General features: G+C 45.3%; 1 pseudogene; it reads right to left on the bottom strand.

Annotated features, from left to right (window-relative positions):
• Positions 1-4,021: 4,021 nt before the first annotated feature.
• Positions 4,022-4,711, bottom strand: LOC147434327 (uncharacterized; annotated as a pseudogene).
• Positions 4,712-5,229: the final 518 nt, after the last annotated feature.

Consider the following 5,229-nt stretch of genomic DNA (forward strand, 5'->3'; position numbering starts at 1 on the left):
TCACTTCTTGCTAACATATGCACTTAGCATATCTTTTAGCGTGCTTTACTAACGTATGCACTTTGCATATCCTTTAGTACTAAATAGAATACTTGTAAACTGCCCGCGTAGGATGAATAGCATCAGTAAGAGTGAGGTGCTTTCCCCCAACCACTTAGAGACAGTCTTCCACGACTGACGACACAAACTATGACTCAACCATTGAGTATCCAGCCATATACTCGATATGGAATGGGGACAACCAACTAGGTTGAATGTAGATTGGAGGTTCTAGCAACCAATCACTAACATCCATACTCAGCCATCACCTTGTATGGCAGGGTGTAAACTCATACTAAATCTGCAAGAGAGATTGCACTAGCAATGAAAAAGGGTGCAGAAAGAATAAAGTCCATGGATTTGCATGCCACTCCAAATAAATTTGTGTTAAACACTAGGGCCCATAACACCTAGTGTGCATGCATTTAACACAAACATATCCAAACCGCAATTCCATGAGGAGACTTTCCACGATACTTACGTGAAAATCTTGCAACAAAGTTGGACCATAATAGAATGTGACAATCCGGTCACACCTAGGAACCAACCATGAGACCTTCTCATGAACGTAGCATACTTTGCAGCAAACGTTGGACCATAATAGAATGTGACAACCCAGTCACACCTAGGAACCAACCATGAGACATTCTCATGAACGTAGAATACTTTGCTATATGTAGAAACGACCTTCCGTTAAGGTGGTTTCACAACACTTGTAATCACAACAAGTCTGTACTTAGTACCCGACAATTCTTGGCCACTGAAATTGTTCCTGATACTGTGTGCGTCAATCGGTCTAATGAACGGATGCGACCAGCACCTAGGGACTTCGTCGCGACACATCATTTTGAATTGGGCGCCAGTGTCAGTCCCAGAGACTCATATTCTCCACATGTGGAATATGTCTCAAGTAAGGATGCCAGGAAAAGTGACATCCATCAAGTACGAGCTGTACTTGTGTGTGGAGGTAACTACAAACACTCTGCGACGCGAGAGAGAGGGACCCTCATTATCATGATCCACACTGGCTAAACCAAGCTCCTTGAGTTCTTAGACCATGTTGTATCCCATGTGACAACATGTGCCAAATCGAACCCTACAAGTAGGTTCGTAACAACAGAAGGCAAAAAGGTAGATTGGACACTTGGCCCAAAATACTTTGTGCCGACATGCCCTTGGCATGGCTCTGTAACATTCAAGCGTACTTATACGTCTTGAAAAACCAAGTAAACCATACTGAAAAAGGAATAACACCAAATCGATAGATGGGTACCTGGAGATTTGAACGGAATGTTCACTTACCTGTATTCAAACGGAGAGGAGCACGTCTCCTACCTGAAAAAAAGAAAACAAACAGTATTGCATTGGAAACCATGGGTGTTGCCCTCGCAATCCAACCCCTTGCATTGGAAACCATGGGTGTTGCCCTCGCAATCCAACCCCTTTGGTTAACATCTACTTAGTCAAACCCCTTGGTAAGACCCTCTGTAGAAACTGCACAACTAGCAGGTAACGATTATCAACATAGTCAACTGCATAGAATCTACGTTGTCAAACCACTTGGTAAGACCCTGTGTAGAAATTGCTCAACTAGCAGGTAACGGTTATCAACATAGTCAACCGTATACATATTGATTGGAATCAACCAAAAGTTGAATTTGTCCACTACCGCGTGGTAGATTGCGAAATTCATTCCTTGAAAGGCTAACTGGGAGAGATCAAACTGTGATCCTCAATGCCTATGGGATGATGTAGCAGTCACCCGCCGGGTTGTACCCCAAAACAATATGTCCATAGACACTCCGTAGTGCTATAGAGAGAACATGGAATCCAAACAAGTGGACTACCTAGCTCTGGTGGACAGCCATGCTGTCACAACTGATTGCTGCATCTATACTTCCTAGTATAGATTAGCTGCTATGAGTTGAAGATTTATAAAAAACTCAACTTGAGTGTTGCACTGAAATCATGTAGTGCAAAAATGACACTGTAAACATCCTGAATGACAAGACCCTTGCTTGTCCATTAACGTCAATGTATACTTCCCTGGGTAGATCTGTTCACTCTTGAAAACAATCACCCAAAGAATGCCAATAGTTGGGTCTTACCCTTGGCCTGACAATGGCTCATAGCCCTTGTGCAAATTAGTGTTCAATGGACGAACCGATGAAGACTAATTTGAGTAGCATCTTAGCCACGGGCTAGCAGAAAGTTAGAGCACCTTGGCTCAGGCTGGGACTCACGAGAAAAACACGTATCAAAAGCTTCTTAGAAGATTTTCATTATTTCCTTAAAGAGAGAGAGCGAGAGAGAAGAAGAGCATGCTGGGCTGCGAAATTTTCCTTGAACAACTATGATGTGTATAGTTGATTGCCATGCTCGTGTGCATCTTATGCCTAACGTGCAACGTATCCTAGAAGCATGCAACAAGTTTCTGCTATGACTCTCTCATTGAGAGAGGTAACACAAAAACACAACCACATCTTGATCTACCTGCCTTGCAGGGTCGTGGTTGTATGAAAGTGACGTAGCATTGGCACTTTGCCTGTGAAATAAGTCCTAGATTTAGGTTCCTTTTAGTGCTTTTGGGTGTTGATAGCAACCAACCATCAGGTTCAACAATCCATCACTGAGTCTGTCCTTGACAGAGTTGCGAGTGTGATAGCGGAAGCATAATGCATAAAGTGGTGGAAGCCATGCCACCTTCTTAGCATGCCTTGCATGCAAAAACGTAAGCCCTTGGCTACTATAACGGTCTCAAGCGTGAGAACCAAAATCATAAGTGCCTTGCACAGAATAAACTAGTACAGATTTTGTGAGCTGACATTCCCTATTTTGCCAGTTCCCCAAACTTGTGTGCCAAAGCCCTTGATTCCAAATCAATGGCAGTATCTCGGCACAAGGGAGAAGCCGTGCCAAAGCACTTTGCTTTGCACAATGACAATAATTGTCATGAAATTTTGTAGGAGAAAACTTGCTCACAGATGGCTCATAGCCATATGTGGATGTCAGATAGATGGCTCATAGCCATATGTGGCTGTCGGATAGATGGCTCAAAGACATATCTGATGTCTCATAGAGGGTTGATAGCCATATTTGTTGTGCAAGTGGGAGTTGGCGTGTACACAACTATGCTCTCTTGCGCCATATATGCCCGTCGGGCATGAAATGAAATAACTTGCAAGCATATTGTCAAATCCTTCCCGATTTTCGTATGCTCCGAGCATAGCCCAAACGTGGGGAAGCTCAATGCGAGATGCAGAAATTGAAGCCTTGCTTCATATAACTATGTCTGGCCTCGTTGCCAACAAATGCTATTGACGACATATGCGATAACAAAGAGAATCAACCTTGTCGATCATGTACAAAAAATTGACCTTGTCAAGCAATTTCAACTGAAAGTGGTTAGCTCTGGGCTAGCATCTTTGTCGACTTCTGAAAGCAATGACAAGAGGTCGGCCATGCCGAGCTCTGTGCACCCTTCATGAAGCCGAGCCACAGGGTGTGCCGATCTCCTTGAGATTCCATGGGCATCAAAAGTGAACTGCTGATGATCCGTGCAGCAGATCAGGGCTACAAGTACTCAAGCCATGCTTGAGCCATGTTGGCATGTGAAACAATGATTCGATGCCAACAAAATGGTAATGCTTAAAACAACTGTCACAAGCCGTGCTTGTGCTGGGAGTGTCTAAATTGCACTCATATATGTTGCAGGCAAGTATATGAGGCTTGTCATGCTTGTTCTAAACACAGAAGCACCTTGTGCTTGGCATGTGTGGAAAAATAGTTGTTACCAGCCTTGCTTGTGGATGCGAGGCCAAAACACTTACTCGTCTAGTGCATGCAAAAATTACACAGCATGTCTGAAAAACTTTGGCAAACAAAAACCAAATCTATGCATACCTTGCCTTTGAAGGTCAAAGAGCTACATCAGTCGTCATCGCACTTGCTTGCTTGGTTGGTTGCATGCAACCATAATCACCTAACCTCGCTTTTGTGTTGACGGGTAGCCTTTTCGATTGCCATGGCGACAAGCCCCAGGAGTCTGTTGCCTCGACTGTAAAGAATGCCCATCGTATAAACGGTGTGTGCTTTCCTGAGAAAAACGCCGAGGGTGGAATGCCGAGGTCGAATACAAATGTCTGCAGATATATGCAAAAAATTCTGTGTGAAAAACGGCCCATACAGCCTTGCCGATGCCGTGTCTTAGTCGCAGCCCTGGCCGATTTCGAGAAGGAGACAGTGTCCTGTGGTGTGGCGGGGCCCCTGGGATGGCCCGTGGGCACCGTAGGGCGCCCACCAATGTAAAAAGAAAGTAAAAAGAAGACGTTTTTGGGCGATGGCAGCAGCTGCCGCCTGCGTAGGCCAAAAACCTTGCATGGGGACACACTATAGGTGCTTGCTGGCCAAGAGACTGTGTCGACATCACTTCCTTGGCCCAGGGCGATTCTCTAGAGACCATGCATGGCCGATTTGATTCAAGTCACCGACACACCCTCGTCCATGCTAGGGTTGTTGCCCACGGTTCTCTGTGCCGAGAAATCTCGCCATGCCCGGTTGAAGATGAGAGAGAGATAAAAGCCAAAGAGCCATGCCTTCCTTTGCTTTCCCTCTCTACCATGGCCTTCTTGCAGCACGACCTTGCCATGCATCCATGAAAGGACTCTGCCATGCTGCTCCTTTGTCGCCGAAAGGAGGGCGAGCTTCCATGAACCGCAAAGAGAGAGAGAGAGAGAGAGAGAGAGAGAGAGAGAGAGAGAGAGAGAGAGAGAGAGAGAGAGAGAGAGAGAGAGAGAGAGAGAGAGAGAGAGAGAGAGAGAGAGAGAGAGAGAGAGAGAACGAAGATCCATGGCCTCCATGCCTCTTTCTTCCTCCCCCTTCTCCCTTGAGCTCTGATACCAGTGTAAGACCAACGGGTAGATAGACATGCGAATAACCTCCCAACCATCCTATATATAGGCCCCTGGCCCTCTTCCATATATAGACCCCTTTACTGCATGTGTGTCCAGCACATTGCCTAAGCCGTGCCCGTCTAGTCCTACCCTTGGCATGACACTAAAGCTCATCTATGGATATGTGAAGCTTCTAAATGTGAAGTCCTTACAAAGTAGGAGTGTAAAGGGGATAGGTCATTTGAAGATTCTCATTATATACCTAAACCTTTCTCGCAGCAAAGAATGGAACCTTTGG

This window comes from Adiantum capillus-veneris, chromosome 19 (genome assembly GCF_014529385.1).
Source record: "Adiantum capillus-veneris isolate H3 chromosome 19, ASM1452938v2, whole genome shotgun sequence".
Lineage (NCBI taxonomy): Eukaryota > Viridiplantae > Streptophyta > Polypodiopsida > Polypodiales > Pteridaceae > Adiantum > Adiantum capillus-veneris.